The sequence below is a fragment of the Podarcis gaigeae genome (assembly GCF_964106915.1).
Source record: "Podarcis gaigeae genome assembly, chromosome: 3".
Lineage (NCBI taxonomy): Eukaryota > Metazoa > Chordata > Lepidosauria > Squamata > Lacertidae > Podarcis > Podarcis gaigeae.
In genome coordinates this window covers 28,195,015-28,220,063 of record NC_139680.1, presented here as the reverse complement: position 1 = coordinate 28,220,063, position 25,049 = coordinate 28,195,015, and positions in this window count along the sequence as shown.

Sequence of the window (25,049 nt, the reverse complement as noted above, 5' to 3'; positions counted from 1 at the left end):
ATGCCCATTGTAATATGTGATGCAATGGGACAAAGAGGAGTTCTTCTGATTGTACAAAACACCAGTCACCACTTTTACATAAATATGTACCATTTTTTTAACCCTCAAAGAATCCCCTCCCTCAACGCAATATAGATTAACTTTTATAGACCCAAAAATAAAGAATGGAAGTTGAATTATGAAAGGCAGGCAATCAGGGCCACTAAAAATGACAGCAAATCTATGTGCAAAATATTTGCCAGTGCATCTTCTGATAGGCGAATGCAGTATAATGTTTTGCAATGGGAAATCGGCCCAAATAGTAATTTGGCACATCATCCATCTATATATGTTTGCTTTCTGATCATGCAGGTCTTCAGATCAGACTTAGTTCATTTCATCTGGTTATTTATACAACTGTGATCCAGCAACTGATGGGTTCTTATCTAGAATTGACGCAGTTCAGTACTGAATAGTAGGGAATGTTTGGAAGGAAACAATTTTGGAAATGAAATGGAGAGATAGGGTCAAGAAAAATCTGGTTACAATTACTGATTTTGGCTTGCTTTTTCCTGGCAACTCGAATACAAAAGTTCCCATTTTATGTAATCTATGGTTTCGGTTTTTGTTTTTTTGCTGTTATTCACAGAAATTGCAATAAGGTTAAAAATTAAAATTAATCCCTGATCTCTACAATGGATGTAAACCACAACTCTATAATGTGGGGCATATGCAGAGCAAGGTTGACATTTGAACTTAAATGGAATTTTGTGCTTGAAATTCTATCAGCTATTCTCATTCCCTGCAGAGACTGAACAAAATTAGGTCTTTGTGCATTTCCAATTCTGCTTGCAGATGAGCGAGATACAAAAGTTGGGTACATGTGACTAAGAGCTATTGAGACAGACCAAACGAGCAAAGGAACCTGACATGTAGCAGGATAAAATGACGAACTTTGGGCACTGCCTTGGTGGTGGTAGCGGGTAGGTAAGCAGGTAAGTAGGAAAGTAGGAATGAGGGTCTTTATGTGTAGCAACATTTTCAAAAGTGTTATCTTTAGTGGGGAAGGACTGGCATTTTGGACCTGCTTCAGGTGACCTGCATGAATGCGCCAATTTCAAAAAGATAAGGGATCTCACATGCATTCACACCTGCTTCTGGAATAATACCATTAAGGCCTCTGACTTGGCCTCAGCTGCAGATGCCCAAATCTCAAGCAACCAAATTACTGTAGGGCCAGGTTCCATGTCAGGATTTGAATCTCCTGGGTTCGCTGAAGAAAGCAGGATGTGAAGCCTTGCTGAACCCTGTGATGACATAAGATGTAAAGGGGACAGCTCTATGGAGGGTTGTGTGTGTGTGTGTTTGCGTATTGGGAGAAAGCGCCTTGCCAGATACACCAGAATTCTCTCACATGTTTAAGAAACAAAGGTCTCCGTATGACCCTTCACACTCTCACATGTCAAAAACACAACATTTCCAGGTTTCTTCAGGCAACAAATGTATTAATTAATTATTAATAATAATACATCTTACTAATAATACATCAATTTATTTGTCTCCTAATACAAAACATTTCGAGGTGACTTACATGCTCAGGTTTGACAATAATGCCTCACTAAACTCACCCACCCACAGAGTAGTGAGCATGATTTCTGTAGTCCCTCAAAACCTGGGAGAACTGTTAATGTGGTTCCAGGCTTTTCTGTGGGAAGCATTCCGTAAACAGGAGAGTGACCTGACTGAAAATGCCCTCTCCCTTGTTGCCACCCTCTGAATCTTGATTAGAAGGGGCTCCTGGTGATGGGCTCAGTTGGTGAAACATTTCAGAAGAGTGGGCGCAGGGTCTCGGGTGTTTTGATCGATAAAAAAAAGCAGCTTCAGGCTTGTGTTGGCACAAAATTGGCACCAAAACCCACAGAAGCTGAGCGTAAGGTGATTTGACAGGAGGAACTAGCAAAGAGCATAGGATAGGACAGACAACAACAAGCCCCTTTCCTCACAGCATCGTAAAATCTTCCCTCTGTTTAGAAGCTATGTGTCAGTAACAAAAGAGCTCTCCCTCCCTCCCTCCCTCCCTCCCTCTCTCCCTTCATTGCCTACTTGGGGAGAATGTTTTGATTTTTGCAGACACACTTGCCTGCAAAGCTTTTTCAATGCCCAAATCACCTCAGATTGCTTTGGAGGGCCCTATTTTGGCTTGGGGGCACCTTGGGGGAGTTTTTGTTTCATCTTGTGTGCAGGGGGGGGGGAGCCCTCAATATGTTTGAAGTAATGTGCTTTCTTTTGGGATTATGGCCTTATCTGATGCACACCCCTTTTATTTGATCTTGTAAACTCTATCTGTAGTTTGAAGCTGGTGCAGTCCGGACATAAGTTTACCATCATGGTGCAAGGCAGGTTCAAGAGAGACAAGCGCTATGTAAACCTAGGTTGAAAAACCATGCCTATATAGAAGAATTAAATCCCTAGCATGAACTCAATAGAGAAAGTCAACCAAGGCAAGGATGAAGAAAAACAACTTGCATTCATTTTAGGCAAAGGTCTTCTTGTATTTATGATGAATAAACCTTAGCCATAAACTCATATGTAAATTTTATGCCCATATTTTCTCTCCCAGTGGGTGCCTATAACAGGCTTTTGGATGACATTCACTCAGATTAGAGATGGGAAAGTGAAATCTCTCCTTGTTCTGCTTAACAAATGAATGGGCTTCCATATTGCGCAGACAAGGAGAAAATAAAGGGAAGTTGGACTGAGAATTCTCATTCTGGAAACAGTTCTTGGCATACTGAGTGTGAATCAGTAATATCTGTTTTACTCTTTTCCTGTATATGTAATTAACAGATCTGACAACAAGAAACCGGATTAGCATTCAATTGTAGGGCAATAGTTTTCTTTCTTTCTTTTGCAAACATTCTTATTATTTTTTGCACAAAGAGATGCATACAATCCTGCACGCCTTTAATCACTGAAACAAACATATTTTAATAAGCTTAGTCTGGGATAAACTTGAAGCTTCTATTTACACTGGGCCAAAGACCTAGAGATAGTCCATAAAAAAACAAACAATGTCATTGATCAGAGATTAGCCATTATAAGGTAGAGCTGTGGACTGGATTCAGTTGAATCCCACCTTGTACTGTTTCTGGAACAGGCTCAGAATTCACACCTTTGTCCACTCTAAAAATGCTTTCACTCCAGGGTTCAGGCTGAGACCATGGCTGGTGCAGCAAACTGTCCCAACCCTAACTGGTGCAAAACCATTTGTCTTCATAGAATCACAGAATTGCAGAGCTGAAAGGGACCCCAAGGGTCATCTAGTCCAGTGTTTCCCAAACTTGGGTCTCCAGCTGTTTTTGGACTACAGTTCCCATCATCCCTGACCACTGGTCCTGCTAGCTAGGGATGATGGCAGTTGTAGTCCAAAAACAGCTGGAGACCCAAGTTTGGGAAACACTGATCTGGTCCAACCCCCTGAAATGCAGGAATCTCAACTAAAGCATCCACGACATCTGCTTAAAATCCTCCAATGAGGTAAGAGCCCACAACATCCCAAAGGAGACCATTCCACTGTTGAACAGCTCTTACTGTTAGAAAGGTTCCTCCAATGTTTAGTCAGAATCTCTTTTCTTGTAACTTGAATCCATTGTTCCCTTGTCCACGTGACAGCCCTTGAGATATTTGAAGATGGTAGTCATATCTCCTCTCCATCTCATGGGAATCCACTGTTCAAATGCCAGGCATGCCTGTGAATGTGGCGTGCTTTTACCTGCACATGTGTGTATCAGTGCAATGCACAAGGAATCTTCTGCTTCCCTGGCTTCCCTATAAATTTGGAGTGTGTAAACACACAGCACTGGCAGCAATGACTCTAGTGCAGAGTACAGAGATAGTGCAGGATAGTGAGCACCCCAGAAATAATCTCTTCCAGCTTCTGCCTTCTGGAAGAAGGTTATAAAGACTAGGACTAGCTGCCTGAGAAACAGTTTCTATCCAAATGCGATTTTGGTTTTAAACGCAGTGTACGGTAGTCTTTATGTGAGTATATTGTATTCAATTATGGGGTATCAGAGTTTTTAGGGGCTAACCAGGCTGGGATAGCTGGGATAGTAGGCTTGTGGTTTTTTTGAATGTCTGATGTCGATTTTTTTCAATTTTGTTGTTCTGTACAGTGATACCTCAGGTTAAGAACTTAATTCATTCTGGAGGTCCGTTCTTAACCTGAAACTGTTCTTAACCTGAAGCACCACTTTAGCTAATGGGGCCTCCCGCTCCTGCCGTGCCGGAGCACAATTTCTGTTCTCATCCTGAAGCAAAATTCTTAACCCAAGGTACTATTTCTGGGTTAGCAGAGTCTGTAACCTGAAGCGTATGTAACTTGAGGTACCACTGTATGGGACAATGACAGTCAAGATAATTGTATCGTATCGATTATCGTACCGTATCGTAACCTCACTTATCTGAAAAATACCTCCAGCTGCTGTTTAGAGTCTATTGCAAATGCTGACCCTAAACATTTGGTTGCCTGAGATGAAAGACAAGATGGCTCTCACTGATTGGACTGGCAGAAGCTGACTGGGCTGGGGATAGACTCTAAATGGCAATAGAAACATACTTGAACATTGGTGGTTTCCTCCACAGTAAATGAGGGTCGTGCCCAAGTTTAGGGGAGGTGAACATCTCACAATCGATCCCTGGCCTCTTGCAAAGGCTGCCTCACTCTGCCTAGTAGTAGGCCTAGCCGTTCCTGTTGCTTTGATTTGCCATGCAAGGCCACATTGAAGGCACCATACATTTAAAGCACTGTGATATGAATTTAACAACATGGTTTAACCGTCAATCCCTCTTCCCAGTGAACTCTGGGAATTGGGTAGCCTTAACAAGCTACCATTCTTGGCATTCTTTGGGGGAAGCTATGCCCGCTTAAAGTGGTATCATGGTGCTTTAGATGTATGGTGCAGATGGAGTCTGAGTCCATGTCTCTCTGTTCAGTGAAGTCTGTGGAACATATTGTTGGCAGCCTGAGCTTCTTAATCTAGTCAAAATGTGCCAAAGAACACTTCCATAGCCTGAGGTGCTATAGTTTAGTGATGTGGGATTGGTGGAAGATGTGACTGTTATGTAGGCTTTACATTTCTGGGACTAATTACCTTAAAAGAGAAGGAAAAAGAACAGGGGGAAAATGAGAGGCGCTGAAAGGTCCATTGTATTTCCCAGAAAGTCAAAATGAATTTGACACGTGGAAAAACAGAGGATTATCACATGAGAAAAGGCAAGCCACTGTTCCTTAATTGCATCTTCCCTCCATGTTGCTGAATTAAACAGCTCCATATCATTTCTTAAAAAACAAACCAAAAAACAACACAGGAGGCAGTAATTTTCTAGTCACGGGATGGATTCCCCATTCCTCCAATATTTTTTGTCCTTGACATTGTTGTTCTCTAAGAGAAATAAATCAGAGATAAGACATTTAAGAGGATGAAATTCACCTTAGTGGCACTGAATCAGAAGTCTCTTACATACAGACAGCAGGGCTGGCTGAAGACATTTTGCTACCTGAGGCAAAGGACAAGATGGCACCCCCCCATTCCATGTACAAAAAACTGCTTGAGGCATGTAACTCACTCTGTCTAATAGTAGGGCCAGCCCTGATAAACCCAATTAGCCCTTTTGATCTTTTTTTCCTTGTCCTGTTTGCAGCTTGACTGAGCTTTATTTATCAGTTTTTAAAAAGGCAAACAGACTTGTATGGTGACTGAGCATCTAGGAACATATCTACATGACAAATTTTACCTTGGTCTTAAAAAGGTAAAGGTACCCCTGCCCATACGGGTCAGTCGTGACTGACTCTGGGGTTGCGCGCCCATCTCGCTTAAGAGGCCGGGGGCCAGCGCTGTCCAAATTATCTGATAAGGCCTCTTGCTTGTCCAGAAGGAAGAGAGGGTTGAATGAGTGAGTGTAGAAACTGGCCTACTGCACAATGGTGCAAACTGGTTCTTGTGTTCACTCATGTCTTGCTTGCGCCCAGTGTTGCCTCTGGCTCCGCTCACAACTGGCATGTGGCAAGTTGCCTAGGAAGGAATGCTGCCTTCGAACTAGAAAATGTTCCCCATCTCTGGTGTTCTAGGGATTGCAGCCTATAGCAATTTAAGTTTGCACCGTAGATATATTCTACTGCAGCAGTCCTATGCATTCTTGAAAAGGAGTCCCATTGAAGTCAGTGAGAAATCCTTCCAAGCAAATATGGAGAGGGCTGGACTTCCCTGCTGCAATCCTGCCCAGTCAATAGTATTTAAGCAGCCCAGCAATGTGCAGGAAAGGAGCCTCATTTACTGCAGAATGAACTTCTTTGTGGACCAGAGTCTTCTCCCTTCGATGTGTTGGGTCTCTGTGTTTCTCAGCCAGCATATACATCCCCCCCCCAAAAAAAACCCTTCTTTGCAATCTTTTAAAACCCACCTTGAGCTTTTGGTAGGAAGCATCAGTTACTTTGGAACCTTTTCCTCTTTCTTGCCATATTTTTAAGATCGTTTTTAATTTGTTGAAGTATCCAAACTTGCAGACAGGGCCACATTTATCTTATATACAACATATATCTCATACCACTTTAACAGTCATGGCTTCCTCCAGTGACTCTTGGGAACTGTAGCTTGCTAGTGGTGCTGGGGATTTTAGCTGTGTGAGAGAAGTCTTCTAGTGGCCCTCAGCATCCATTACTATGTACCCCAGGATTCTTTTTGGGGGGGTGTAAGCCCAGTGTGCTGTGGACATTGCCCAAGTTACCCCTTTGCAACACACAGGAGGCATGGGTTGGGTGGACGTAACACTTTGCCTCTCCCCTTGTCTCTGAAGTGATGATCTAGAAGTGACAATGTGCTAGGGGCTGAGCGTGGTAGGAAGGGAAACATCTTGTTTACGAATGTCAGCCAGCAATTAGCATCGTTTAAAGAACCAGGACCACAACTGCTGTTCTTAGTTAGAGTAAAAAAAAAACCTCGCCTCTTTCTTGTGGCCGCATTTGAAGAGGCAAAAGTAGACAGCGAGACTCTGGAACCAGTTCATAAATAGTTGATTTCATATTTTAAAACCTTGCCCAAACTGTCACCCACTTCCCTCCGCCACCCCCAACCCCCTCATGTGGATCACAGATGGCAAAGAGCTAATTTGTTACTGTTTGATAACTGCTTTTATGTATCAAAGCTCTTATTTACTACTCTGTGGGGGGAAATGACAGACTAGAAGCTATTATGTGTTTTCTCTTGTTCTCTCACCCCCTCCTCCTTTAGTTGCTATGCTCCTTGGCTTTTTACTCTGCCCCCCCCCCCAAGCTGAACATCTGCACCCCCCCTCACACAAATTTGCAGCACTATTTGTCCCTCACAAAAACATCGGGTGGGGGGATATCAGTGGCTTTGAGGAGGACTTTTCCCTCTGAAAGTACCCAAAATTGCTGGGCTCAATACTTCACCCCAGCACCAACATGCCCCCACCCGATAAATTTATTTGAAATGTAGTATTATGAATCTTTTTCTTTCTTTCTTTTTTACATATGCAATTAACTCCCCCTCTTTGGTTTCTCAAGAATGCATCTGGTGGAACAGCTCAGCTGAAATCTGTCACGACTGTTTATCATGGCCCCGTGATCAGGAATAACACTCTGAGGTGTCTCTTAATAACAATGGGATTGTGCTTCGGTTTGAAAAGACACAAATTGTGACTTTGTTTTGTGGCAGTCTTCGGAAGAATATATCGGAGCAGATGAACAAACCACAGGCACCAAGATGGCTGAGATTCAAAAAAAGAGACAGCCTTGTAGCCCAACCCAAGTTTAGTTGGAAACGTTTATGGCCATTCTTGTACACTGATCTCTAAATCTGCAAAGACTCCCCTCCCCTCCTTTCTCTTTGCCAACATTCTCTCTAACCTGACAAACTGAGAACAGATAACTTTCCTGGGGAGAAAAGGAGCTGTCAACCAATCCCACTTAACTTTGCCGCAATGCCTTAAAAATAGGTTTTTAGCAGGTGGCTGTTTGCAAAAAGGCATTGTACTCTAGATGGCTTATTATTATTATTTTTGGGGGCTGGCTATTTATGGTGCGGGTCTATGGCTGCTCTGGTTTGTTTGTTTTTTAAATAGATTTTATGTGTACGAAGTCATTTTCATTTCATTTGTCATCTTTCCCCCCACAAACCATTTGATTTGTGAGTTCTTATGGAATAAGACTATTAATAGAGCAGGATACTAATCCAATAAACAGTAAGGTGCAAGTGTTAGCAGTAGGGCAATGTGCGTGTATGGAGGGGGCAGGGTCAACTTTTCGACACTTGACAGTTGCTGATGTTTGCCTGTACTGAGGAGGACGGGGTGGCAGCCACACAGTTGCACCAATGTTGTGGGGACTTGTTGTGGCCACTTCAGTTCAGTTGTGCAGCCCCAATCAAACCACTTCCCTTCTCCATCTAGGTGTTGGGATGTGGGTGTGAGGAGAACACCAGTGTCAGGAGGGTGTCTCCACCCTACATACCACTGCAGAGTATTAGGGTTGCCAAGCTACAGCTCGGAGACTCTGCCCACTTTTTGGAACAACTCAGTAGCCACAAAAGATCATACACTTTATTTCTCCTCTTCAAGTGTTACAGGAAAATTATTTCTTTAAAAAACAACAACAACACAAAGCAATCATTAAAAGGACTTGCCTCCTCAATGTATTTTTATTTATGAAAGTATTTCTCCTCTATATAATAAAAATGTAAGGATGTCATCACGCAGTCCCCATTGGAGGATTTGAAGCGATGTGGAGTAGAGGCCCGAAAGTGAAGGCAGGTTGCACAACAGCAGTGCGTATGGCATGGGAGCGAGAAGGGAGGGACACTGAGAGGAGGGGAAGTGGTGGTTTAAAACAACAGCAGAGAAGGTTCCCCTTGCCACCCCATGCAACTACTAGGCTCACTTGTCACCTTCGCAACCCCATTTCTTAAACAACCTCTCTCTTCTAGTTCTGCTGATCCATCCTAACTCTGAGGAGGAAGTGCAGGGGATTGGGAAGCAGAACCAATATCTATAAATATTTGGTGGCATTTTTAGCTATCCCTGAAATGATGCACACCATTTCACTGCAGCGTCTTGGAAGCACGTGCAAAATAACCACCACTAACTGTGGCAAAAGAGTGGTTGGGGTGGGTGCCTCCTACCCCTATATTATTTTCAAGTAAGTATGCCTAGGACTGCCCATAAGTGTGTGGAGCAGCAGCCTAAGATAGCTGTAAAAAAACTTTGTGGTGTGTAAGGGAGAACAGGTCCCATATATTGCAAAGTGGTGTTAGTCGACTGGACCCCAGTTCAGACATCAAGGGAGGGTTTGCGCTCATAAGTATACATTGAGAGGAAATGAACATGTCACAAAAGCAATAAAAATAACAGCAGCAAAAATGGCTGAGATGTAAGCGCCCTCTTAAATATGAAATCCTAGTGAGTTATCATTTCTTACAACAGATATAACAACAGTAGCACTTACTTTGATATTTTAATGGCAGAAGCCCTCAATGTGATCCATAAATTGTTGCCATATGGTTTCAGATAAATCTCTCTCTCCCCTGTGCTTTGCAAGTCAGTCTCTCTCAAGCGATACAGTCTGTTAGGTGAGCAGTTTGTCAAAGTGCATTGGTTGTGTGAAGGAAAGGATGTCAAAAGTACCAGCAGAAATCTTTTCTCTGGCATTTTGGTACTCCCACCTCTCTCTCTCTCTCTCTCTCTCTCTCTCTCTCTCTCTCTTTAAAGTGCATTTTTATTTCTAGGGGAACTTAAAACCATGTAAAACAACTTCTCATTGTACACACAAGCACAAACAATGATCAGTGTGGTCATTTTAGGGGCCATATAATTTAAACACATGGGAGCACTATCATTGCTACCATATAAGCAACCATGGGCAAAATTCACAAGGGAAGAAGGGTTGGTTGGTGGAGTGAACTAGAGACTGTTTCAAGTGGTATGATACTGCTTTAAATGCACAGAGCAGATGAATCCTGTGTTCTATTCCAATCACTTGGAATAAACCAAGCTGGGAGGAAAGTAAGCACCATGGAAGTAAAAGGGAGCTTGTGAGAGAGAATTTGCTGGGGGATTGAAGTTCTGAAGGTGCCAAGAGGTGTTAGGAGACCCCTATTTTTCCTCACCAGGGCTTTTTTCCCCAGCCGGAACTTGCCAGAATCCAGTTCCGGCATCTCTCATTGTCATTAGAAAGGAGGTATTTTTTGTGAGTTCCAGAAGCTCTTTCTCTAAAAAAATAGCACTGCCCCTCACAGAGGTAGAAATCCCAGAGTTCACTGGGAAGAGGGATTGATTGTTAAACCACTCTGAGAATTATAGCTCTAGGAGGGGAATGGGGGTCTTCTAGCAACTCCCAACACTTTTAACAAACTAGAGTTCCTGGTATTGTTTGGTGGAAGTCATGATTGTTTGGAGCAATATGATAGTGTTTTAAATGTACGTAATGCAATTGGAGCCACAGTATGATTCTGATGCAATTAATGATGGAGGAGGTGTCTAGTGAACAGTGGCACAACCCTATGCCTGTTTTCAGGGCCGTCTTTACCTGGGGGTGCAAGGGGTGCGGGGCACCCGGGTGCTGAATTCCCGGAGGGCACCAGCCGCCCGCCGCTGAAGCCGCCTAAGCTCTTAGCTATCTACATGTTATGAAATAATAAATAATGTTGATCAAGCTAGAAAAACAAAATACATATATACCTAGGTATTACCGAAATGTATACCTATACTGAAGGAGTTTTGACTTTGTGTGCTCATTTACTAAAGACAGCGTTTGTCATTCTCAGCGGCACTGTGCACGTGAAATCACTGTATTTTCTGCTCTATAAGACGCACCAGACCATAAGACACACCTAGTTTTTGGAAAAGGAAAAGAAGAAAAAAATATTCTGAATCCCAGAAGCCAGGACAGCAAGCAGGATTGCTACGCAGTGATCCCGCTGGCTGTTCTGGCTTATGGGATAGCTGTGCGCAGCCTCTCCCAGGCAGGGGGAGCCTTCACCCCCCTGCCCGGGAGAGGCTGCACGTGGCTAAGGCTCCCCCAAGAGCCGCACTCCCTTTAAAGGGCGCGTGGAGTGTGTGTGTGGCTCTTGGGGCTTTTCCCGAGGAGGGAGAAGGGCAACCCTATTCCCTCCTCAGGGAAAAGCCCCAAAGAGCCCCACACATGCTCCATGCGGCTCTTTAAAGGGAGCACTGAGTAGAGCCTTTCGCCTGCATTCACTCCATAAGATGCACACACATTTCCCCTTACTTTTTAGGAGGGGAGAAGTGTGTCTTATCAAGCGAAAAATACAGTAACTCTTACATCAAAATATTATGTTACGTATTGTATTGAGCTGCTATGCGGCAGCAGGGTCAGCGGCACCTTCAACACCTTTGGGGGCGGCTAAACTAAATTTGGGGGTGCTGGACAGATCTTTGCACCCTGGTGGCACATATGCTAAAGGCAGCCCTGCATGTTTTATTGAAAGTGTGGATCTCAGTGACTCCAGTGAGGCTTAATCTCTAAGAAGCATCTTTAAGATTGCAGCCGAAGGGACATAACAAAGAAAAGAAAAATCTGTAACTCTTCTGTGCTACTTATTAGGAACAGTAGTACACTTTAATTATAAATGGGATAGTTTTTTTTTTTAAAAAAGAAGTCTAATTTTAACCTAAGGAAACATTGGTCCCTTTTGAAAAAGATCTTGAGGGACACATTTGCAGAAAGTGGTACCAGGAAAGGCGCTCGTTAGGAAGTGTGCATATAAAGTTGGGTTGCTTGGTAGATGGATCACATTTTTTTGTTCTGCTGCTTTCAATTGTTAATTTAACAAATGACTTGTTTCAGCACTCTGGCATTCGCTGCTCCAGATCTGTTGCGCCATATGCTACTGTACAACTTCACAAGGGCGCCACTGAGCTCATTTGCCATCCGTCGTACCAGAGAAACTTCCCGCACTTGTTCTGCAATAATGACAGGGACGTCTTTCTGTCTTTTTCCTTGGCTTCCTTGCAATTAAGGAAGGATCAGCAGAATTTTTCCTATTTATTTTGCTCCGTATTGCTCACTTGCTTGTTTGCTACGACGGCAACAAAGGGAATGCAGCTTTCCTTCGCTGTTATGTAGCATAATGCAAATGTGAGCTACTATATATCCCTTAATAGTCGGTCATTAATTTTCCTTGCATGCAGTTTCCCCAGCTTTTATATATTGCTGGCTGTTGGGGTGATATGTAAAGCATCAGCTGCTGGTTCACAGCTTGGATTTTAAAGAGTCCAGAAGGAGAGATCAAAAGCTGAATTTCTAATATTGTCTCTAATGGAGGAGTTATTACCCAAACAAGCAGGATGTTGAAATCTTTCCTAGAACAAGGCTTCTAATGCTCTGCACTAGCAGAAAGCAAGACACCTTTCTCCATCTCAAGTCAAAGCTGGAGCTATTAAATTTTGCCACTGTGGTATTATGGCACTTTCACATTTCTGATCCAAGGTTTGTTTTCCATACATTCAAATCACTGATTTTTACTTATCTTTGCCAGTTCATATATTGGAATCAATGTGCAGCAGCCTCTAAGTCCAGGAAATACATGGAATTGTATCTGAAGGCATTTTCTTTGCCGAGTATTGTGGCCTGTCAATTCACCTTCAAAAAATATATTGTTACAAGAGTTGGGTGCCTCCCCCTCTCTCTGCCGAGCGGTGGCAATAGCCCATGGGGTTCCAGGCACTCACCCAGGGTCTGTGTTCCTTTGGAGAATTGAGACACGGCCATATGAAATATGGGTTACTCACCCATTTACACCTTCAGTCTGCGTGGAGGGAGTCCAGATCTGACAGCATGGTCATTTCAAGAGGGAGTTGTCCCCCACAGCAGTGCAGCCATGGAGTCCAAGGCATCTCTCCCATCCAACCTTCAGCCAGCCTGCCCAAGATGGATTCCAGCCCTTCTTCCTTCTTCTCCTTCCCAGAACCCCTTCCTACCAGACTTCCTTTTCCTGTCCCTCAAGCACCCATTTAACTGGCAACCTTCCAAACCCCAGTCTCTGAGACAGGGGGGAAGGACAGTTTTCTTGCATTGCTAGTGGCCCTCAAATGGCCTTCAATTGTTTCTCAATGGCCCTAGCTTGGCCAGGTCATTTTGCATAGGCTAGCCCTGGAATTCCTCTGCAGTTTGTATTTCTCCCGCCACATTCCAAATCCTACCATTTATTAATCTGTATGGTTTAGGAGGGGTTGTCCCCATCCCAAATCTCTAACAGTATTTTGGATGTCCTCCTCCTCCTCCTTCAAGAAGGACCAGTAATGAGAAGCACTGGAATCAGAGCTTTATCCTGGCATTTTCCTTTATATTTTCAAGAAATAGAAATGGCTGCTGCTTCTGTAGTTGCAGACTCTTAAGGCCCTTCTCATCCTGGAAATGGGGAGCCTGGTTTAAAGGAGATAGAGCCCTGTTGAAGCCCTTGCCATGCTGTGGGATGCCTTGGCTCTTGACACAGTTGCCCCCTGAGTGCCCTCTCTGGCATTGTGGAACCTATTCTGATATAGCAAGGAATGAAGAACAATGAAACAGGCTGGGTGATGGGTAGAGTACAAGTGGAGAAGGAACTGAGCAGGAATGAAGCAATGTAACCATACCTTCTGTGGCAGCAAGAGTGGCAAATAAGGCCTACCTCTCTGCCTCTATCACATCCTCAAGTAGCTATCCAGTGTTGCGTTCTCATATTGGCCAGGGTCTGTTGATGTCTACTCCAGAGAGTGAAGGTTCAGACCCTCCAGAAGCCCACTGTGAACTGTTTTCAAAGTACTTCAAGGGTCCTTGCCTCTGTAGCAGCCTTGATACCATATCTTCATTCACTGTAGTCTCCAGCAAGGTGGCCAATGCAAGATCTGATGCCACGTCTTGGAATTAGTTTCACTTGACGTGGACAGATGCTTGGGATGATGTGGTCAGCAATGGATCTCCTTGCCCCTTGCCCCTCTTGACTTATTAAAGCTCACTGAATCTCGAAAGGAGCACCAGTCATTGTCAGCCAGAATATCCGCCAGGGCATTCAGGAATCCATCTGATTTCCTAAGTCTCCAAGGAAAGACCATCTCAGATGATGGAGCTGCCACCTATCCCCCATTGCTCCAGAGTCTTGAACACAAACCAGTAGGTTCATATGACAAGATGGCAGAACATTAGAAAAGACTTCTTGATGGCATGAAATATTTGACAGTGGGACAGACTGTCTCAGTGAATAGTGGATGCTGTTGAGTTAGAAGGTTTCAAGATAGTCACCAGTCAGGAGTTCTGCAGCAGCAGATTCTTACGTCAGCAAGGGGTTGAGCTAGGCCACCTCTTAGAGTACCTTTCAATGCTGTGATTTTGTCTTATGTGAGCAGATTATAGCCTTGTCCCAATAAACATGACAGAAGTGATCATAATAGTTTCTTCTGAGTTTGGGGGATTTTTTTCCTTTTCTTTTCTTTTTGGTACATTGCTCTTCAGAATGATGCTGCCATATGTGCTGTTATATTTAAACAGCAGATGCTGTGAACTCACAAAGTTGAAGAAAGCGGAAAGATGATGCCATTTGCAAACAGGTTTTCTAGGGAAAGCTGACTTTTCCTTGGGAATGCTTTGGATCTCTTACAAACATTATATTACTAATTACAGTAAGCCATATTGGATACATTTGTACAGTGCATCGTTTTTTTCTTATTTTGAGCAACCAGCTGCCTGGTTACCTAGCATTTATGCCCCAGCTATTCCACCATTAGTGCTGTTGCCTTTTTTCCCTGCTACAATAATTTGTGTGTAAACAAGAATAAAAAGTTTTTTTTTAATTCACAGTAGGGATCGAAAAACAGATTATGATCCACGGGATAGTGTGTGATCTAAAGACTCAAAACCCTGAAACAAGGACTATATTGGTAGAACCACTCAGCTACTAGCTTCAGGTAAACTGTCAATGCATGTCCTTAATATGGTTCATAATCTTATTTATTTTATTGCGTTTTTGTACCAACTTTCTGCCAAGGCACTAACAGTAATTCACATCGGAGGGAAATGGTATACTGTCTAAGAAACATGTTGCAGAAAAAGAAAGGGAATGAATGAGGAAGATAAGCATCTTCAGATATTGACTCTTCTGTACTGTTCCATAATGATGTTATGTAAGGGATTGGTTGTGCGGGGTGGAAGGTGTATTCCAGACTTCTCATGGTCCTTTGGCTTTCGAGTCACTCCTAAAGAAAGACTAGTGGATATTCTTGTCCTTGTTCCCTAAGCATCTGCTTGGTTCACCTTCCTGGACGAAAATTGGGTTTTGGTGTGAAGGGAGATCATTTGAAATGGCTGTGAGGCCAAGCAATTCACAAAGATGGGTGTCACAATGGATTATTGGGATTGTATTCCCTCCCCCCACCCAAAGTGCCCTGTGCAGCAATTTCCTGATTCTGAGCATGTCTATTTGTTGGTGGGCATGTGTGCTCTGGAGTTTGAAAGTACTCCATTGCCATGAACAGACTTTTTTTTGGATAGGGTTTATACTTACTCCTATCCTCTGCAAGGGTGGTTGACCAATTGGAATGGTCCATCCATCAAGACCTGGTGTCCGGTGACTATCAGAGGAGCAGGTTCATCAACGGGTTAGAAGAGAGACTCCGAGACTCTGAGTAAAGTCAACTGTTTTATTCAGAAGATTGGTATACAACAGACATCACACAGGCACAGCTGCCCTCAGTGAAGACATTGCCAGGACTGGCTCTTGGCACCTCTTTCTCCTCTTAAACCTCCTCTTCCAGATGTCTCCCAAGCAGCCACAAACTCTGGTAGGGAGGAGAACCACCACCCCTTGGGCTTTCCTAGCTCTCTGTTCAGCTACTTCTTGTAAAGCTCTCCTTGGAGTCAAAGGGGGATGGGAGCTCAAGGCAGAAAGACCAGGCAGCTGCTGTGAAGCTGTTGCAGTGTCTGCCCCCTTCCCTGTCCTCTCCTTCAGATCCTGAGCTTGAAGTGTCCCTCTGTATCCTGTCCTGTCCTGTCTTTGGAGGGCTTCCTGCTTCTGGCTCTTCTTGTTTCTTCCACCTCCTGGCTTCCTCCCTCCTCTGATGTGTCTTCTGTGTCCCACCATCACTATCCTGTGTATAAGGATATTCACCACTCCCTTGTGTCTCTGTGGCTTCCCTAGGGAGTTCCTTGGTGGGGATCTTCCACCACTCTTCATCATCCAGCCAGTCCCTGGATGGTTTACTGATGGCTCTGTGGGATTTCCCTGCTGCCTTACCCAGCAGTTCTGTGAAAGTCCTGATCAGCTTCTGGTATGGGAAAATATCCTTACATAATTGTTCCCAAGTACTTTATTCCATGGGGGGCGTGGGTGGCACTGTGGGTTAAACCACAGAGCCTAGGACTTGCCGAACAGAAGGTCGGCGGTTCGAATCCCTGCAACAGGGTGAGCTCTCATTGCTCAGTCCCTGCTCCTGCCAACTTAGCAATTCAAAAGCATGTCAAAGTGCAAGCAGATAAATAGGTACCACTCTGACGGGAAGGTAAACAGCATTTCCGTGCGCTGCTCTGGTTCGCCAGAAGCGGCTTAGTCATGCTGACCACATGACCCAGAAGCTGTACACCGGCTACCTTGGCCAATAAATCGAGATGAGCGCCGCAACCCCAGAGTCGGTCACAACTGGACCTAATGGTCAGGGGTCCCTTTACCTTTACCTTATTCCATTGGCCCCAGCTTGAGCCTCTTGGTTTTCCAAGGAAGTATGAAACACCTGGGGGAGTAGCTAGAGTGATGGTGGAAGAAATTATTGCATGGCTTATTTATATACTACTTTTTAGACCAAAAGGCAGGTAGAAATTTTCTGTAAAAAACTAAAAACAAACAAACATCCAGGTCTGGTAGGCAGGAAGGTCGATGCACTGCATGCAATGCTTAAACAATAGACACCTCTCTCCTTTGACACAGAATATATGCACATTTTCTCCACTTCACATGAGAGTTGAAATCGGCAACAAAAGAAGCATGAATCACTCACATTTCCTCTGCTGTCACTTCAGGTAAATGTGAGAATGTCTTGGGGGGGGGGGGAAGTAGCGTATCTTTTATTCTAAGCTTTGTTTAATCACCCCTCCCCCCACCCCACAGCAACAATTACTTAGCAAACAGGAAAGGGAAGAAAAAAAAAACACAAGCAGAAAAGCTAAAACTTCAAAAACAAAAAATCCAAACTGGATGTAGAGTGCTTTTTTTAAAAGCCTGGATAAATGCCTGGCTCTTCTAGGTTCTAAATTGAGACTTTTGAAAGGATTTGAAACACTTGCATAGGGCTTGCTTTTCTTTCCGATCCAAGAGTGCTGCTCGTATACAATGACAAATTCCAGATATAGTTTAGGAGCAGCGGGATCCCAAATTTTAAACAACTGGGAGGCACCGAAATGCTTCCAGTAGCCGTTTTAGCTACAGATGGAATCATTTGACCATTCGACTCACCGCAGTTTTCATGTTGGAGGCTTCTGAACAACTCTTTGGTACATTAACTTCATAACAGCTTCCATCAAAGGGCCCCCCAAGCAGAGTGGCTGTTCCTTCTCCTACAGCATTGTCTTGTAAACGTGCTAAATGCTGCAAAAAGATCCGCTTTCCGACGTCTCCCCCGCTTCCATTGGAATCGTAGGGAAAGCATAATCATTTCCACAAATTATTCTCATTCAAATGAGTTTCAGTATAGTACAGGTTTATCTTTTCCTTTTAAAAATGGTTTCTTGCAGACAAATAAATGAAGAGAAATGGAGAGCTTTTTGTTCTACTCCTCTACATCTCTAACTGTCCTTGGCAAGAAAACACTCCCCCCCCACCCCGCCATCACACAGACAGCAGCCCTCCACTAACCAACGCATTTTAATATCCTGGGTACCTGATAATTTTGTTTCTTGTTTGTTATTTCCCCCCCTCCCTTGGATCCTTAATTTTGTCAAGTGCTCTGTTCATATTTTGGACTTCGTGTTTACAAAATAATTAAACACCTGGCATGAGGGAAATAAATCTGCAAAGATGTGCCTCTTTTTTTTAAAAAAAATATCCAAGTTTCATGAAGAGATGACTTATCTTTAAGTTGTGTTCTTTAGAAGTAAAGGTGGATCTCTTGCCTATTTAAGCCCGCCCCCCCCATTTAACTGTGCAGCTTTTAGTGATAACCCCCCTCCAGTTTGTAATTGGGCTCAGCAAATGGAATTCATTATATATCATTTCCCAGAAAGCCTTTACCAGCGTGCATGTTCACCACATATGGCAAAAAAGTACCCTCCTTCCTTTCACATTTCCAACGCAGATTTGAACTCGTCCAGTACATTTTTGCAATTTTACTCAGTGTTACGATACCAACGATACTCCTTTTCTCAATCTTTTTGCTCCGGGCCACACTTTCAGAACAATAATTTGCTTGCAACACACTGATTTTTTTTAATTGATAAGAAATACATTGGAAAACGAAAAGAAACAACTCTTAGCAGTGCTTGATTCATAACAGAACACAAGTACTTTGTAATATATCCATGAGACATCCAGAAAGTTTAAAACAATGCAGCTAAATAAGAACATGAATCATTCCGAAAATATAATTATAAATGAGCCTCAAGTATGCATACAAACTCAATGAGAGGTGTGAGCCTGCTTTTGCCGGGTAATCTCATTTATATTGGGTCTAATTTGAGACAAACCGACTCTCATCTCCTCTCATCAACATAAAGCAGCCTTTCCCTTTTCTGATCTTTCATATTGGTCAGATTTGAAAATCCCTGTTCACAACAATATGTTACGGGGAACTGTAGAAGAATAGCCAATGCTCTTGAGGAGAGGCGTGGATACTGTTTCTGGTTGTGTATGCATACTACATTGAAATGTTTAACTGTTTCTTTGATTGTCCTTAAATCTTCCCATCCTCTCCTGCTACACCAGTTTGGTGCACTGTACCCTTTGAGAGCTACCACCTTGGAGTGTCCTGGTATCGGTTTTCACCTGGCCCCCACTGACAGAAAGAAAATGTGAGTGGGCCTCTTACCAAACCATTCAGAAGGAGGATGCCTCAGTCAAAAGAACCAGGCCAAGGGACACGTCCACTCAGTCCAAGTGCCCTGCAGTCTGGTCTAGAGAGGGGTTTGGGTTGTTCTGCCACTTATCCGCTGCTTTTCATGCTTTCATGCCAGTGCAGTTTTTAGCTGAAAAAAATATCTAGATATGTTTAGAAATTCATGTTTCCAAAATTCATTCTTTTTTTAAAAAAATAAATAAATCTGCATGTGAATTTACAGTGGAAAAGCCAACAAGTTACATATCAATGCAGAAATGAAATAGACTGGATCTGTGGATGAAAACATGCAAAAGCGACACGTACTAAGAACAGACGGAACTCTCCATCCTTGGAAGAATTCTGCTCCTCAGATTAAAATCTGAGCTGGAGAATAACTGTGGGGTTGAAATGATTCCCTCATATTTAAGGTGCTCTGAATTCCTTGAGTGCAAGGAGCCCTCTTCTCAGTGAAGTGAAGGGTAAAACCTGTAAACTGAATTCTAACATATATATTTGGTGAATGTGGTATTCATGCAAGTTTCTTTGATTCCACCGAGGGTTTTATAAATGGAAAGATGGGGGGAGAGAAGGTGATTTTTAGTGATCTCCAATCCACTCTGCAGTCTCCTTTGTCCCTCTTCTGCTCCAGAAAGTAGAAGGTCCCTTTTGTAACAACATGAGGAAAGGTGTAGTATTTGCAAAAGCCGCAGCAGTATTTGCAGTATTTGCAAAAATCTCTTCAATCTCCCTTCCATATATAGACGCTTCTGCTGGAACAAAGAACCTTCTGTAAATGAAAAGACACAGTTGGAAGTAACCAATTGTTGTTTCTCATTTGCATATTTACATAAATATTATGGCTCTTCACAAGATTTTTGCCAAGGAAAATCTCGAGGTTCTCAGATGGATTTGTGTTTGTGTGTGTTGTGGTACTGATGTTGCAACGTTGCTGCCTACCGCACAAAGTGCTCGGACTCTGTTTCTCTTTCCATAAAATGAGCCGCCATTTCCTTCATAAATAGCCCAGCAATGCACTAAAACAATGAGCTCCCACAGTTGGATTATTTACACAGAGGAGACAAGTATTACCTGAATTTCCCTCTATCCACGTTGCTCTTCCTACTAATTCCCCAGTAGGCTTTGTGGTCCTAGGCAGGCTTACATGGGTCTTGCACCAGGCAAGGGGGCTTGTTCCTAAGCCAGTGTGCATGGCATGGCAGCCTTAGTTGGCTATACTGAAGGAATGAAAGGAACATACGCTGTGAAATATACCTGCACCGATATAAACAGATGGATAGGTAACACCTCAAAACAAGGTGGCCAGTGATTAGCAATTCATCTTGTATTCACTGTGATAGCATGATCTTGATGCATAAAGTATGCTTAGCATTACTTAGAACTGTGTGAAAAGAAAAGCATTTGCCTTTTGCAGTGGTTATGCAAAAAGGCATCTCTCTCTCTCTCTCTCTCTCTCTCTCTGCTCCTTCAGTGGGTGGGAGCAGGAGCAGGGGATGTGAAAGCCCTTGATCTGCACCACCCAGACCTATCTCCCCCCCCTCCTGCACCTGTGCTTCACCCTCCAGTCCTGCAGCTTCTCCTCCTGCCTCTGAGTCTTGTCTCCTGCATGTTACAAACTCCCCCAGATCACTGATCCTTCCTTCCAAGTGGGTCTCCAACTCCCCTTCTCCCAGTGCCCACTCATCAGTATCCAACACCACTCCTCAGGGCCTAGTCAGTCTCTGATGATGACGGATTATTATTATTATTTAATAATAATAATAATAAATGGCCTTGGCCCAGTATACCTGAAGGAGCGTCTCCATCCCCATCGTTCTGCCCGGATGCTGAGGTCCAGCGCTGAGGGCCTTTTGGCGGTTCCCTCACTGCGAGAAGCAAAGCTACAGGGAAACAGGCAGAGGGTCTTTTCGGTAGTGGCACCCACTCTGTGGAACACCCTCCCATCAGATGTCAAGGAAATAAACAACTATCTGACTTTTAGAAGACATCTGAAGGCAGCCCTGTTCAGGGAAGTTTTTTATGTGTGACATTTTTATGTATTTTTCATCTTTGTTGGAAGCCGCCCAGAGTGGCTGGGGAGGGGTACAAATAAATTATTATTATTATTATTATTATTATTATTATTATTATTATTATTATTAATTCCCTCCTCTTGCTGCATGTAAACTTATGTGTGCTGTATGCGCTTGAAACTTCTGTTTTAAGTAGCCCTTTGCCCACAACACTCTGCGTGTTGTTTGCTCTCATGCAAGCCCTACAGCGTTCAGTGGACTTACTTCCAAGTAAGTGCGCCTAGGACACGAGTGTAAAATTTCTGGGCTGGCAACAGCCGGCTAATTGTATGCCCTGTTGCTTTGGCAGTTTGGATTGGACTCGGCCTGCTGTCAGCAGCACATGAAGAGAGAGAAATGGACAAAAGAGGCTCTGAGAGCAGATGTTGACACTAGAAGCATTAATTCTAGGATCCTCAGACTGTGGATGTGGAAGTCCAGCTGGGTGGAAGAGACAGGCTGCATTCATTGAGCCTCTCTGGGATCCATGCCCCATGCAGGTATTCAGCCATTGAGAGACAGGAAGATGAAAGGCTGCTCCGCAGATGTCACCTACAGAGGGTTCAGCAGCCTGTCCAGAAATGTCATGTTTGGCAGCTGGCACAGGATCCCTCCCACCAGTTCTGGCACGCAGATCCTCACAGTAGTCTGGGAAACTTGCTTACACTAGGGCTTCCTAATGAGACTACTTGAAAGAGTTTTCTTTGGCTTTTCTATGTAGTAGCACATTTGACATTAACCTAGCTGCCCATTTATTATACAGTTCCGCCAGAGATCAGTCACTCTAACAAAACGCATTTTAGATGCAAGCTTCATGTCGGATTATCCCTGAGTTAGCTCTGGATAAGCAGTGATACAGAAGGAAGCAGTGTCCCTGATCCCTGGCATCGGGTGTTCTTGGGAGGGCGTTGAAGGGCCTTCAGACGACCTGTTTGTGGAGCATTTGTCGTGATTTGCTTGCACAAAGCTTATATGGAAGCAAGGATGGAGGAGAAATTTGATTCAATTCCCATTTAAAAGTGAACCTGCCGAATTTTCACAATACACCAAAAAGAAACACAGATATCTTTCAGAATTCACACTTCTACCCATTTTGCAATGCCGTCGCCCGGTCACGTAATATGTCCAAAATTGTATATACTAGGGCATAAAGTGTGCTTAAAGTGTGTGTATATGTGAAAACAACATGCAAAAATTATGATCTTAGGCAAAATTGCTTTGCAAAAATGTGTATATTGGGCAAAATTGCATGTGTGTGTTAGGGGGGAAAGTCCCACTGACCTGCTGATGAAATACCTGAGGAAACAAAACCAAAATGAAACATTTGAGCCTGGTGCCAACCAGTTTGTCAAGTGGGGGTCAGGTGTATTCCAAAGCTGAGCACCACCACGGCTTGCTACCCCTTCCTTGAACCATTACAGTGGTACCTTGGTTCTCAAACACCCAGGTTCTCAAATGCCTTGGTTCTCAAACTCCGAAAACCCGGAAGTAAGTGTTCCGGTTTTCGAACGCATTTCAGAAGGTATTGTTTCCGGAGCACCTGCACTAATCAGAAGCTGTGCCTTGGTTTTTGAACATTTCAGAAGTCAAATGGGCTTCCGGCACCAATTAAGTTTGGCGCTTTTGTTTTTGCTATTTATTTTGTGTTTTTGTTTTTGAGGCTTTTTCGATTAATTTGTTTTTGTGGCTGTGTGGAACCCAGTTCAGCTACTGATTTATTGATTGTGTGACTGACGAAATGGATAAAAGCCCCGCATCCAAAGAAAAGCAGTTAATTTTAATTTTTATCATCTACAATACAGTACTGTTTTATTTATTTTATAGTACAGTACATTGATTATTGCTTTCATTTTATGGCTCAATGGTCTCATTAGATAGTAAAAGTCATGTTAAATTGCTGCTTTAGGGATTGTTTTTAAAAGTCTGTAACGGATTAATTCATTTTGCATTACTTTCTATGGGAAAGCGCACCTTGGTTTTGGAACACTTTGGTTTTGGAACAGACCTCCGGAACGGATTAAGTTTGAGAACCAAGGTACCACTGTATTACTGTTTTTGCTTGGGGATGATGGAGTGGTTGAAACTTGCACGGAAGGGCTAGGGTGCTCTGTCTTCCTCCATTTGGGATTCAGGGGAGCATTCTTAATGTGTGATGGAGTAAAAAATTGAAGGCTGGGTTCGTGTTTTTTTTTTTTTTTTTTGGGGGGGATATTTGACAATAACTCTTGGAAAGTGTAGCCGGTTTGCAGGACAAGCCATGCCCATGATTGTGTACCACATATAGCTACTCTTGAAGATAACATTTCACGTTACTTGCATCTGCCTCCTGCAAAGACATAGTTTTCTTAGGAGGGAGAGAGAATGAGACTATGGCTTATAACAATCTCAGACTCTCCAAGTGTCCCTGTTTTCCAGGGACATCCCTGATTTTGAGAAGCTGTCCCGGTTTCTGATTTGATCCTGGAATGTCTCAGTTTTCCTTAGGACGTCCCTATTTTCAATGGAGAAATGCTAGAGGATATGGAGTTGCATGGCGAGTTACCACCTCCCCCAGGAAGAAATAAAGACACAGGACACCAAGTATTAAGGTTAATGGGTGAAATAGGCCACAACTTTATTGATTACAGGAATGAGCGGTATTGGCTTAGGCATTGGTCCTATCGACTAGCTGGCTTCAGCCCGATTGCATGAAGACTGGCAAGGGTTAACCACCAGTAGAGGGAGTCCTCCTGAGGCACGTCAACTAGGAGCTCGCCTGGGGTCACCGCTTGGGTCCACACCTCCATAGGCTCCGGACAGGGCAACGCCCCCCGTAGTCCTTTATCAGACTACCCTTTGCTGTGGGGGGAGGCGATGGCGCTCCCTCCCCCCCTCACATACACTTAACCCTCCCTTACCAATGCCTAACCGCCAATGCCGAGGAGTTGTGACAAGTTGCTACGAGGTAGGCGAAAAACCAATTGGCTGGAGCCAATTTACCAAAAAAAAATCCTACCAGGCCTCTTGCGGCGACCAACTGAAGTCCATAGCAAAGTCAAGGAGCCTACCTAAAGGGAAGGAGGGTGGGAAACTAGATCAGCTGGCTGGCGCAGCGAAAAGAGGGGGAGCCTCGGCCACGCCGGCCCTAAATAGGGCAGGCCACGCCCCCCCAGCCAGTCGGTTGGCTGGCTGGGTGGATGACACGGCCGAGGATTCCCCTGATCTTGCGGGAGCTGGGAACAGCCCCCGCGCACGTAGGGTGGGCATGAAGCCCGCAACCCCACCTCCTCCCAAGCTCGGAAGTGGCTTTATCTGACTCCTGAGCTGCCTGAAGCCAATCCTGTATAGGGAACTTTTTAAAATGTTTAATGATGTTTTTATATATGTTGGAAGCTGCCCAGAGAGGCTGGGGCAACCCAGTAAGATGTGTGGGGTATAAATAGTAAGATTATCGTTATGGAATGGGATGTTCCTATTTTCATTGGAGAAATGTCGGAGGGTATGCGATCTCCTTCCATCAGATCTTTCGTTGGAGAGAAAATTGCTCTCAAGCAGAGCCATGGGAGACATCAAACACACATCTGAACAAGGCACTCAAATCTTTAAAAAGCAAACAGGCACCACCAACAGACATTCACACGCTTTAACTGGGCCCAGCCTCTGCCATCCATCCTGCCAAATGTGATGTCATTGCATAGGCCTTTGCAGCAAAATAAGGAATATAATATTGTATCCCAAAAAACACAAGAATGACAATCTAAGCTTTTAATTGCTCTGAAGGGGAAGGCAGGGCATGTTAAGATCTATCGCCGAGAGGGCCATGTCCATTGTGACTGACAAAGTCTAAACACTGTGAAAGTTTAATAAAAACAGAGACTACATTGGCTTAACCTACTTTAGCTGTGTTTTTGGCTTCATGACTGATAATTTGTT